General features: G+C 40.6%; 1 protein-coding gene across 9 annotated transcripts in view; it reads right to left on the bottom strand.

Moving 5' to 3' along the window:
• Positions 1 to 13,158, bottom strand: part of CTNND1 (catenin delta 1) — a 47,719-nt gene extending 34,561 nt beyond the window's left edge. For 8 of the 9 annotated variants that reach the window (XM_032414199.1, XM_032414202.1, XM_032414204.1 and 5 more), the window contains exon 1: positions 12,885 to 13,158. The gene's annotated coding sequence lies outside the window, so the exon portion shown is untranslated. The other variant, XM_032414200.1, reaches the window with a different exon arrangement.
• Positions 13,159 to 13,778: the final 620 nt, after the last annotated feature.

Below are 13,778 nucleotides of genomic sequence, written 5' to 3'. Positions count from 1 at the left end.
GTTCCACAATTTCAAAATGGAGAGGGGAAGTGGAGATGTGGTCTAAAAGTTTCCCTCCCTCACAACAGGCGAGTTCTCCATACCATGCTAAGTACTGGCATAACCCCCAAATCAGGCCGTGACATCTGTAATTCCTGTACAATACAGCATACAGAGGTAGAAAACTTCAAATCAGTCACGTTCTCACCATGTCCACTACCATGAACTATTCTTTTCTACTTCTCATACTAATTTAAATAACCACCCAACTGAGAAATCACATAGATATGTAGCTTCAACTCAAATGTTCAGGTTTTATGGTCCTCAAACCTAAGTGATCAGAATCACCTGGAAAGGTTTTTAAGAAAATACAATCTCTGGGGCACCTGGCTGGAGATGTCCATCGGAGGAGCATGTGACTCTTGATCTCAGGGTCATGAGTTCAAGTTCCACATTCGGTGCAGAGATTACTTAAATAAACTTTAAAAGAATAAAAAAAATTAGGGGCACCTGGGTGGCTCAGATGGTTAAGCATCTGCCTTCGGCTCGGGTCACGATCTCAGGGTCCTGGGATCGAGCCCCACGTCTGGCTCCTGGCTCAGCGGGAAGCCTGCTTCTCCCTTTGCCTCTCCCCCTGCTCATGCTCTCTCTCTCTCTCTGTGTCTCGAATGAATAAATAAAATCTTAAAATAAAACAAATTTTAAAAAATTAAAAAAAAAATTAAAAATACAATCTCCCAAATCTACCTTCTCATTCCCCATACCTCAATTTCTAGAGGGAATGCCTGGGAATTCATGCTTTTAAAAAGCTCTCAAAATGATTGATAGTCAGCTGTTGGGAACCACTGTACTAGCCTATCCCTGACAACCCTCTGACCACCACACACACTCCTCTAGCAAGAAGGGCACTTGTTATTAACGAACTATAGAAATGATCCCTGAAAGTATGTTAAATACTGTATTGGGCCTATTATTGTCCACCGGACAGCTCAGATCATTATTCCAGGCTGGATTAGAGGCTGTTGGAAAGCATGGGTTTAAATATAAGGATGGCTGGAATGACACAGTCCTAAATCCTATACTCTAGACTCAGAACCTAGAAAAGAATTATCTCATTTTTTGGAATCCTAAGCTGTACACTGGAGAGTACGTCCAGTTGCAGACTGGACAACCCTGATTATTTTTAAAACAACTTAGTTCAACTGCCCTCCAAGAAACGAAGAGCTGTGCCAACATTTTGAAAGACTGGTTCCATATCCCATCCCAAAAGAAGTCCAAAGTCCCAAATCTAGAATTCACGACCCTAGATAATTCTAGTCCAGTTGAAAATACTGATTCAAGGGTTACTTCTGACACTTATTCAAGCAAAAGTCACTTTAACTTCTGGTTTGAGTAAGAGCAAGTGAGTAGCAAAATGTTTTTAGAAGAACCATAAAGAGAAATATTTCCACAGGAAACATGTGTCACTGAAGATTTAGGAAAGAAGAATGCCATTGAAAAACATACTTTCAAGACAACTACAAACACAGGGCGCCTGGGTGGCTCAGTTGATTGAGCATCCAACTCTTGGTTTTGGCTCAGCTCATGATTTCAGGGTCGTGGGATTGAGCCCTGCATGGAGCTCTGCACTCAGTGGGAAGTCTGCTTGAGATTCTCTCTACCTCCCCCTCTGCCCCTCCCCGTTCATGTGTGCACACGTGCTCTCTAAAATAAATAAATATTTTTTAAAAAGACAACTACAAACATCTATAAATGTTGAAGTAATACGCATCAAGCAGTTATTTAAAGCAACTTCAAAATTAGGGGAATCTGTGATTGCCTAGAGTATTTCCTACGCAAGATGACACAGTTACTTGACCAAAGGAGAAGGGGATGGTAAGGAAATAAATGTTTCCTGATTGAGGTCATCTCCCAAGGATGATACTAAGTAACAGGATGACAACTAGATAGGTATAATTAAAGAGAAGGACAGAGGGTAACCAGGTCAAGTGCAGGGCCAAACTCCAAACTTACAGCAAGGGCAACAGAGAGATTCTTTCACTGAACGACAGGACTAGCTAAACTAGATTATCTTAAGAGGGAAAGTAAGAATGGGTGATTCAAGACACAAGTACTCTAGAAATCAAATATCCTTTTACTTTCCCGTATGTGGCTGCCATAGAACATCAATCACTAAATAGTTGGTGCTTACTCCTCAATCCCACCAAAGCCAACCAGCTCAGTATATGCTTTAATAACCCTTAATGCTTAAACATACCTATGGAAAGGGAAACCAGTGCAAAACAGAAATATGAATAGGATGACCTATAACGTGGTCCCTGAAGCCATCAAATACCAATGATTAGGACTTGGGGGAAGCAGGAGCTTTTTGGTCAAATGAACAAAGGGAAAAGCAACAGATAAGTGGGGTAGGCATATTTGGTCATAAACCAAAGCAACAAACGTACTCAAAAGGAAACTATACCAGATCTAGGCTGTCAGTTCTCCTGTTCATAGAAAATTGACTATGTAGATAAGAAGGTAGAGAAATATATTTCTCTAGGGAAGAAATTTTTTTTTATCTTACTTCCCAAACACATAAGCTTATTTTAAGCTATTATATTCTCCAAGACAAGGGTCATCAATCTATGCAAGATCTGCTACTCTGCAAATTATGTGCTAACTATACTCACATGGAACTTCTGCAATGGGACAAAGATGGAGGCTGGGGGGCGCCTGGGTGGCTCAGTCGTTAAGCGTCTGCCTTCGGCTCAGGTCATGATCCCAGGGTCCTGGGATCGAGCCCCGCATTGGGCTCTCTGCTCAGTGGGAAGCCTGCTTCTCCCTCTCCCACTCCCCCTGCTTGTGCTCCCTCCCTCACTGTGTCTCTGTCAAATAAATAAATAAAATCTTTAAAAAAAAAAAAAAAAAAGATGGAGGCTGGGTCAGGTATTGCCTCAACTCTTTACAGAGAACACACAAAAAGTCATTACCAGCTGTTGTCTCTGGGGTCTGAAGTGGGAAGGAGATACTTTTTTGCACTGTACAGTGCATGACAAGGTCCTAAATTATCCCCTCTTCCCCCCAACACATATCCATTGAACTTCTCTGAGTAGGTCTACTTCTCCCCCCATCTCTCTTGCTCACTGTTAACAACGAGCCTCAGGACCTTTGCACTTTCTACTCATATATACATGACTTCACCCTAATATCTTTTAGGTCTCTCTCAAACATACCTTATTAAGTGAGTCCTTCCCCAACCACTCTCTATATTTAAAAACTTCACTCCTACCCTTGCACTTCTTATTCACCATTCTACATATTCTGCTTTATTTTTTCTCAGTAATATCACCACACTCTGGCATACTATACATTTACTTATTTATTATCTATCTCTTCCAACTAGAATATAAACTCTGTGAGGTCTATCTGGTGTACTGTTATATTCTAGTGCATAGCATACCACAGGCTCTCAAATTTTTTATTTCTTTTAAAGATTTTATTTATTTATTTGTCAGAGAGAGAGAGAGAAAGAGCACAAGCAGGGGGAGCAGCAGGCAGAGGGCGAAGCAGGCTCCCCGCCAAGGAAGGAGCCCAACGCGGGGCTCGATCCCAGGACCCTGGGATCATGACCTGAGCCGAAGGCAGACGCTTAACTGACTGAGCCACCCAGGTATCCCTCAAATTTCTCTTAAATGAATGAAGATGTTTCACTTTTCCAATGAAAACAAAAGTTAAATTTTAGAAAACTCAACTCTGTTCATTTTTTTTCTATACTTTTGCACACAAAGTTTTATTCACTACATCTTGTTAGGAGATTTAAAAGATAACTATTGTATTGTTAAAACTAAATATTTGGAGTAAAGAAATCCTGCCCCTCTCCTGCCAAAAAAGTTTCTAGCAATAAAGTTCTATACCAAGAGAGTGACATATACATGTGCAAAACAATTCAGTCTTTAATTTTTTTAAAGATTTTTTAAGTAATCTCCACACCCAACATGGGGCTCAAACCTACAACCCCAAGATCAAGAGTTGTGTGCTCCACCGACTGAGCCAGGCAGGCATTCTTTCAATTAATAATTTGGGCCATATATTGTCTTCTGAGTCTTATGAGTGGTTGCAAAACTGGTATTTTCACATGTATATAAGAGCTCATGTAAGTAGTAAGATAACAGGATGGGACAAAGAAAGAATGCTGTCATGTTTTCTTAAAATAGCCTAAGAAGGCAATTTTTAAAAATAAAAATAGGAAAGAGTAAAAAGATTCTTGCTTACTGTTGGGAGCCCTCTTTCTGAAAGATCTGTGATGATACTTAATTTCAGAAATGCACTTAATGACATCTCTGATTTCCATTTAATGTAACTTTCTTTACTTTTTTCTAATTGTGATCTTTGGCCCATCAGCTGGGGTCTCTTGTAGCCTGACCTGCAGATTTGGCTGACCTTCAGCAGGGTACACATTCAAATGACCAACTCTGCCCTGGTTTACAAAGTAGTCAATGGAGAACAGAACAGCAGAGAGGTTACAGAACTTCCCCCATTCCAACACAGAAACAGTGGAAACAAATCAGATTGGCACTAATTTCTCCTTTAAAACAGGCTACTCTATTTTAAAAGTGTGCTGAATATACACCAGCTACACTGTTTCAATGAGATTCACTTCACCTGCAAAGAAATGGAAGCTGTAGGTGCTTTGATAAAAGTATTGGAAAGTTGACCTAGTTTCTATAAAATGTGTTATGTCCTCAACCATCAGAATATATTTTGGTTTCTTAAAATATAAGCTCCCTAAAACAAAGATCTTTTCACACCACAAAGCAGTCTCTCAATGTGCTACTGCATTCCAACAGAGAAAAACACAGGAAGCACACACTTTTGCTCCACTGTCAAGTGACCCAAAATGAGTAATTAATTAGTAAATGTGGATGAGATCTGAAAATAAAAACTAATCTGAATTACTAGAAGAGATCTTCTTGAATCACAATTTATCTTAATCTAGATCTAACTGAATAAACCAGAAGCAGTATCCTAATACTTGTACCTTTAGCACATAAGTACAATTTATTCTATGATAAGAATCAGAAACTTCTTCCATATTAAGTGTTAGCAAGGCAAAACAATGCCCATGAAGACTACCAACCTCAAGAGAAAAGATAGGGGACACCAGAGATCAGGAAAGCAAACAAAAGGGAGAAAATGCAGAAGAATCAATAGATGGAAACGCGGGTTAAAAAAATGTAAAGAGTGGGCGCCTGGGTGGCTCGGTTGGTTAGGCGACTGCCTTCGGCTCAGGTCATGATCCTGGAGTGAGTCCCGGGATCGAGTCCCGCGTCGGGCTCCCTGCTCTGCGGGGAGTCTGCTCCTTCCTCTGACCCTCCCCCCTCTCATGTGCTCTCTCTCTCATTCTCTCTCTCTCAAATAAATAAATAAAATCTTTAAAAAAAAAAAAATGTCGGGGCGCCTGGGTGGCTCAGTCGTTAAGCGTCTGCCTTCGGCTCGGGTCGTGATCCCGGGGTCCTGGGATCGAGCCCCGCATCGGGCTCCCTGCTCGGCGGGAAGCCTGCTTCTCCCTCTCCCACTCCCCCTGCTTGTGTTCCCTCTCTCGCTGTGTCTCTCTGTCAAATAAATAAATAAAAATAAATAAATAAATAAATAAATAAATAAATAAAAATAAAAATAAAAAAAAAAAATGTAAAGAGTTGGGTGGGGAGTTATGATAGGAAGCTATGGAGTGCCAACAGAAATTAGTTTAAATACTATTCAGAACACCGGTTTCATGGGTTAGTTAGTATGACGAGAAGGAAAACCTTCAGCTAGAAGAAACCCAGAAGTTTCCAGGCAAGGCTGCATCTAACACATATACATTTCCCACAGGCCACAGTTTGTCTTTTCCACATACAAGAGCAGACCTCTTTCTTAGAAGCACATTTCTCACAGGTAGCACTGAAACACTGATGAACTCAAAATTTCTACACGCCCCAGTTTTACGAAGTCCATAAATAAGGGTTGAAAATAGAGAATGGGGGCACCTGGGTGGCTCAGTCGTTAAGCATCTGCCTTCAGCTCAGGTCATGATCCCAGAGTCCTGGGATGGAGCCCCACATCGGGCTCCCCCAGCTCAGCAGGAAGGCTGCTTCTCCCTCTCCCACTCCCCCTGCTTGTGTTCCCTCTCTCACTGTGTCTCTCTCTGTCAAATAAATAAAATCTTAAAAAAAAAAAAAAAAATAGAGAATGATGTTTCCTGAACATAAAAGAGGGAAGTTTATTTCAAGAAAAGGGATGGTAAAAGCCTGCCTTCATTTCTATGTAGTTTCCTGTACAACCATTCATAGCCGAATATTACCTTACAAAATCCTGGTGGGATAAAGAATCTGGTCCAGGGGCGCCTGGGTGGCTCAGTCATTGGGTGTCTGCCTTCAGCTCAGGTCATGATCCTGGGGTCCTGGGATCAAGCCCCGTGTCAGGCTCCCTGCTCTGCGGGGAGCCTGCTTCTCCCTCTCCCACTCCCCCTGCTTGTGTTCCCTCTCTCGCTGTGTCTCTCTGTGTCAAATAAATAAATAAAATCTTAAAAAAAAAAAAAAAAAAAGAGGGTCACCTGGGTGGCTCAGTCGTTAAGCCTCTGCCTTCAGCTCAGGTCATGATCTCAGGGTCCTGGGATCGAGCCCTGCATCTGGCTCCCTGCTCAGCGGGAGGCCTGCTTCTCCCTCTCCCTTTCCCCCGGCTTGTGTTCCCTCTCTCTCTGTGTCTCTGTCAAATAAATAAATAAAATCTTTAAAAAATAATAAAAATTAAAAAAAAAAAAGAATCTGGTCCAAAGTCAAGAATAGTAAGCCCAAACAAAGCTTTTCCAGTCCATTCTCTGCAAAATTAAAGAAAGTTTACCCTTGGATGCTAGAGTGCTGTCTCTTGTAGATGGAAAAGATGGGAGAGGGGCACCTGGGTGGCTCAGTCAGGTAAGCATCTGCTTTCGGCTCAGGTCATGATCTCAGGGTCCTGGGATCGAGCCCCACATCAGGCTGCTTGTTCAGCGGGGAGCCTGCTTCTCCCTCTGCCTCTGCTCCTCCTCCCCCTAGTCTGTGTGCGCGCGCACACCAATGCGCACTCTCTAAAATAAAGAAATATTTTAAAGAATGGGAGAAACCTGTATGGCTGCTTTTCCCTAAAGTCTCCAGGTCTCTGAAGAAATTACTGTAAGATATTCAAGCTCTGCAATCTGTTTCTTTTCTCCCAATAATGCCTCACTTTACTTTATTAAAAGCTATCCATCTCTATAGTTTGGACAACCCTGCCCAAATAACTCCCCAGACTTGCCTATTATTACACACTTTTTTTCCCCATTAAAAAAAAGTTAGCTTGGGGCGCCTGGCTGGCTCAGTTTGTACAGCATGCAAGATCTTGGGGCTGTAAGGTCAAGTCCCACGTTGGGTATAAACATTACTTAAAAATAAAATCTTAGGGGCACCTGGGTGGCTCAGTCCTTAAATGCCTGCCTTCCGCTCAGGTCATGATCCCAGGGTTCTGGGATCGACTCCTCCATCGGGCTCCCTGCTCTGCGGGAAGCCTGCTTCTCCCTCTCCCACTCCCCCTGCTTGTATTCCCTCTCTCGCTGTCCCTCTCTCCCTCTCTGTCAAATAAATAAATAAATAAATCTTTTAAAAAAATAATAATAAAATAAAATCTTAGAGGCACCTGGGTTATGCATTTAAGCGCCAGACTCTTGGCTTTGGCTCAGGTTGTGATCTCAGGGTCCTGAGATGGAGCCCTACATCGAGCTCCCCACTCAAGGTAGAGTCTGCTTAAGACACCCTCTCCTACTGCCCCTCCCTGCTGCGTGCATGCTCTCTCTCAAGTAAATAAATGAATCTTTAAAAATAAATAAATAAAATATTAAATTAAAAAAACAGCTTACTCATCCAGGAAGCCCATTTATTCCCTAATACAAACATCTATACCCTAGAATATCAGGTTTTAAGAGACCTTAAAGGGTATTTATTTAGTCCAACAGACAAATGATAATCTGAATTCATTTAAAGCATCCATTCTAATAGCAAAAACTTACAAGGCATTACCATGAGCACCATTTTTACATTTATTAAATCGCTTAAGCATCACAACAATTCTATGAGATGGATAATACTGTCCTCATTTTACCAACAGAGACCAAAGCTTAGGGCGGTTAAACAATTTGCCCAAGGCAAACGCTAGTAGGTGGCAGAGCAAGAGTTGATCCCGGGTAGACTAGCTCAGGGATCCATGCTCTTAACCACTATGCTACACTGCCTTGCCTCTCCAGATGTGTGGAACTCTTAGACTGGACATTCTGTTCGGTCAGCATATTGATCAAAAAATACAGAATAATAAAGCATTTGAGGCAAAAGGTTAACCATGGGTGTCTAGATGACTGAAGGATACACAGGAGTTCTTGCGCTATTCTTAGAACTTTCCTCTAAGTTTGAAATTTTTTTCAAGATTAAAAGTTTGAAGTTGCTTTTATCATCATATAATGGGATATCTTTTGTAAAAGTGATGACCAAACTACCTGTTGGCCAGCAAAGAAGGCTTTAAAAGAAAACGATCCTTATAATGTCCCCACGAAATGCCTGATCTAAACTGCCCACATCACTCCAGTCAGACTGAAGGACTCAACTGAAGAAATGGGCCTAAAAATGGATAACACTGTCCCTGAACCACAACAGTAAATGCGGGCTCCATTCTCAATGTTTAATATTTAATAACCAATGACATGTAATCCCAAATACGGGGTGGGGGGGCGCATTTACTCCCAAAAATACATTATACAATATAACCAAATACAAATCTATCCATACACTTGTTTCCCCCTTGCTAGTTCTAACCAGAATATCAGTTCTTCCTTCTTCCTCTGTCCCTGCCAGGCTGTATCAATGCTCTCTATTGGAAACCTTGCAGGCAGCTCTCTATTGGAAACCTTGCAGGCAGAGCGATCCATGTTTCAGCTTTATGATCAAGGCATTTGAATCCTTGTGCAATGGAAGAGAACACGAAATCACATACTGATAACCTACGCATCATTCTTTTAGGCAAGTTTCTTGTGACTATCGTTCTAAATTACCCATGAATACCAATTTGGGTTCTTAAATTCATAAACTTCCCAATACACTTTGTGAACAAAATCTCCTGAAGTTTCATGGCAGAAGCACTGATAAAAAAAATACAATGATATCCGAACATACTTTCTTTACAACACTGATGTTCAAAACTATCATCCCAAGCTTTTTATGTTTTTATTAACTAGTATATTTAAAACCACTCACTTCCAGCATGTCTGAAAGCAATACGTCCCTGCTGCTGCCCTAGTAAAGTTCCAGGTAAGCAGTGCCTCTCCCCTAGACAATGGCTGTATTTAAGGTTTCAGTGGTTGAAGTTAACAGCTGCCTAGATTATAAAATATTAGGACCCTTACTTTTTATCCTATTCTTTGGACAGCTTTCACAGAAAAGAAACAGAATTTTGTTTTTAATTAAAATTTTAAATCTTCAATTATCTCCAGAAACCTTAAAAATGGAGGTAGGAAATGTGTAAAAGGTCGAAACTACAAACTACAGCAGAAGTATCTAAATCACAATGTGATTTCATTAATCTCAGTTGTATTGCTTCCTATCTCAACTTCCTTTTAGCCTTCCCCACAAAAGTCCCTCAGTGATTCCCATCAAGTGCCTTATTTAACCAAGGCTTACTGACACCTCGGTATATACCAGACACTGAGATAGGTGCTAAGAGGACACAGAAGTAACACAGCATCTACACTCAAGCAGCTCACAGTCTAGAGGGAAAGACAAAAATAAGTAGACAATTTTAACACAGTGTGATGAACATTTTTGAGCTACTGTTACAAGCCTCTCCCTGCAAGTTGGCAAGATCATTCCAAACCACATCCCTGAAAATTGTCTGGAAGAAGAAATTTCACCGATTATCAAAGTTGGAGGCATTTCCGGTAAATTTAAGAAATCAGGACAGCAACGATGAGCATATGGGAAGATCCCTGTTTTAAAGACTGAGATAATACCCATTCTAACATATTCAGCTCCCTATGGGATTTATGGAAAATGGGTTTTTTACATATATTATCCCAACATGCAGGGGGTTGGAAATCTAAGTGGGGGCTGGCCCTCTGCAAAATTAAACACTTCTGCCTCTATCAAGGGCTCATTTTAGTTCTGGTTCTTGTTTCTGTTCTCTCTAGAGAATAAGTAGTACATTAGTGGCTAAGTCCATGGACTTTGTAGTTAGTCAGACAAGGATTTAATCCTGGCCTTGGCCACTTACAGGCAGTGAGATTTTCAGCAAACCTCAGCTTCTCTGAGGCTCACATTCCTTAAAAAACAGTTGTGGGAAATTAAGTAAATAGTTTATGCAAAATGCTTAGCACGCAGTAAAAAACAACAAGGGGGCGGGGAGAGAGGGCTGGAAATAACAGGGGACCATCAGGTTCTAAAATAGAAAACAATAAATTATACAGAGCTAATCATTTTGTTATTCCAACTGTATAGTGATCTATGCTTAATTTATTTGCATCCATCCTGTCTCACCCATCCCTAGAGAGCAACTACCTCATAAACCTAAGGCTGAATTGCAATTACTCGGAGCTTTTTTTTTTTTTTAACATCTCCAATAGTCCCAATTTTTATACTCAGAGAACATATCCTTGCCTCTGTGACTCTCCATAATTTGGAACCCTAAGATAGGCACTAGAACTCTAACCACTCAAAAGAGACACCCACCTGGAATACACAGACCGTACCTTAGTCATATAACAAAGAAACCAACAGTATATAGGAGTCAAACAAAAAAATAAAATAAAAATCTGCACAACTCATACTTACTTGTTATTTTTTACCCAAAAACCAAAATGAGGAGCAAAACAAAAAATAAAAGATTTACTTATTTGCACCCCTTATATTTCCTGAAAGAACTAGTAGAGGTGAGGTAAAAGACAAATCTTCCATCTTATCAACCAAAAGGCTCTATAGTACACACCAGTCAAAACAAAGCCTCAGTTGTGGAAATAGTCCTGTACGCTAGTTACTAGGATGCTCACTGCAGCTACACAAAGCCCAGTATTTAAAGCTGGAACCAAATCACCACCACTCAGTCATCCAGAACCTATTTTCAAACTGCCTTTGTACTCCTCCTTCAGATTCCCTTATCCCTCCCCCTAAAGGTTGAGTGGAAAACCGACACTCTGGCAGCAACATGACCAACCCTCCGAAGATCCACCAAGAAACCTCCCCTAGGCTGGAGTCAAGGCAGAGAAATGTTTGAAAGAAAATTTGGAAAATATTAAATGAGAACTACAGCCCAACAGACTGTACACATTGTCTTTTTCCTTTAACTGCACTTGCTATGATTATGGGATCCAGACATCAAGATTTTACTGTAGCCCTCGAATAGATTATATTAAAAGAAGGAACAAAGTTGTTTCCTCTGAAGCCACAACCTCACAAGGATGAAATCATCTTTCAAGAAATACTCCCATTCTGGAAAAGAAATTCAAGGAAGTGTTGTGGTCTAAAAAGAATGGGGGGAGGGCACAAAACCAGAGGATTACTAAAGATACATACCAGTTTAAAGCTAAAGAGCAGCTTATCTATTAAGGCCCATCTTGTTACAATCAGGGCAGTACCTATTCCAGCTATAATTTTCAGACCAATTTGCATTTTCAAAGACAGAAAGAAGGGAACACAGTTTTCAGCTACCGATGAGTTGGCTATATAATTATCTACAAACAGTATTTTTGCAAGAATGTATCTGCAAAAACAAAAAACAAATCTTAAGATTAAATATATAAAAGCAGTCATGGGCCTTCAGCTCTTACAGATTTCTGATTTCACAGCAAATTAACCAAACCAAAAAACTCACCTCCAAAAAACAACTTTCAGTTGGCTTAAAAATAAGAATTCCTGTTGTGCTTTCTTAAATGTATTCTAAACACTAAAGTTTGCATTGAGTGTTTTCTCTTAACCTCATCTTATTTAATCCACGGCTCTTTCAGAGAGCACAATGCTGAAAATATTTCCAGGTGTGTTGCCACTTTATTCAGGTGAACTGAAAAGGCATGATTAGAATTTCCTTATCCCTTGAAACACAGAAACCAAACGTTATGGTACTTGCAAACTGAACCTACGACACCTCCACAAATCTCTGCCATCAAAGGTAGTCTTAGGAAGAAAAGGAATGGCAGTTTAACATGGATCCATTTGTTTTCTTTTATAAAGCAAAGCAGGGAGGCTACGTCTAGCAGGAGAATGAGGCTCCCACCCACCGCACCTGGAAAAGTAAAAGAGGGATCCACCCAGGAACAGCAGGGCTGAAACTGATCTGGGCTGTTCAAACTCTCTGGGGGGAAAAAAAAAAAACACCACCATTTAAAGCTGCAAAGCTCCCTACAACTTTCCACTTCCACAAATCTAATGATAACAGGAAAAAAAGTTTTGAAACATACGAAGAACCATCTTATAACTAGCTTCTGACCAGGACAAATTCCTTTCCCAACCCACACGCAACATGCTGAAAAACCGAACTTTTGGTTTGGGCTCTGAAAATAGAAGTTTGTTAGCTTAAACCAGAAAAATATAAAATCAGAGAACACACCAAAATGTAAATTTACATGTAAATGTAAATTTGCTCTCACCCCTCTGAATCTATTCATCTCTACATTAGACAGACCTAGAAGTTTGTTTCTGGGTCTTGAATATTTTACTTTTTAATATAATACCCAAATTCCCCAAAGTAAGTAGAAAGAAAAACTAATAATTGCTTAAAAGTCACCCGTCAGCAGAGCAGATTCTCTCCTTTTTAACTTCCCTCTGGTTACCGTAAGACAAAAATTCGACTTGGCTTCTCCTCCTTTACCCGTTTGTACACACATTTTTTAAAAAGGCACACACCTCAAATGTTGACTTCTAAAAACCAGTCCTTTAAGAAAGAAACCCAAGGCTTCGTCAATGTGCTGAGAAAGACAAATCCAGCAAGGTACTTGATTTTTCGCCACTTCTTCCTCCTTTCAGGATCTTTCCTGCTCTTCTTTCTCTCTCTCTCCCTCTCTCTCAGTCTCTCCCTTTTTTTTTTTTTTTTTTTCCTCTCAGATCCAACACCTAAAATGGAAGTTGCACCCAGCCAAAGGCTAGGGAGCCTGGGTGGTGACAAACTGATCTGGCAGCCCTACCCCCTCGCTTTCCTAAGTGATGTCAGCCCCTGAGAACTTCCAATAGGAACCAGGCATAAATCAGGGAGCTGATTTTATCCAATAGGAAACTTCATTATAGGAAATTAAAAAAATAAAAAAGGAGAGAGGGAGGAGGAGAGAAAGAGACAGAGGGAAGTTTTATATATATATTTATATTTAAAGTGGAGACTACACAATCTCTGAGGAATTGCTGCAGAGCTCCGGGCGGGGCGGGGGGGGGGGGGGGTGCCGAAGGAACAAGGGCTTTTTAGGATGGCACGCCTAAGCTTCAGTTCTCTTTGATGGTGGGGTTCTTGCTCTCTTTCCCTTCCTTTCCAGGTAGGGAAATAGAAGAGCTGATTTTATTTGCCTGCTATTTGGTTTGTTGCTTTCAACCCCAAGGCATTTTCCCAAAAGAAGACAGAAAGGGAAGGAGAGAAAAATCCTAGAAATAGGACTATTATGTATTGATCGGGATGGTAGGGAATATCTGAGGTAAACTCTCAATTTCATTGTCTTCATTTAACTGCATTAGAGCTAATGAGAAAAAATAAATGCCTGGACTTGTTAAGTTTTTAGTGCCTATACTTTCAACTAGAAAGAGGCTGAATCCACT

The sequence above is a fragment of the Phoca vitulina genome, unplaced genomic scaffold, assembly GCF_004348235.1.
Source record: "Phoca vitulina isolate PV1807 unplaced genomic scaffold, GSC_HSeal_1.0 scaffold16, whole genome shotgun sequence".
In the NCBI taxonomy this organism is placed as follows: Eukaryota; Metazoa; Chordata; class Mammalia; order Carnivora; family Phocidae; genus Phoca; species Phoca vitulina.
The sequence above is the reverse complement of the archived record's forward strand: the minus strand, read 5'-3'. Positions and strand labels throughout refer to the sequence as shown.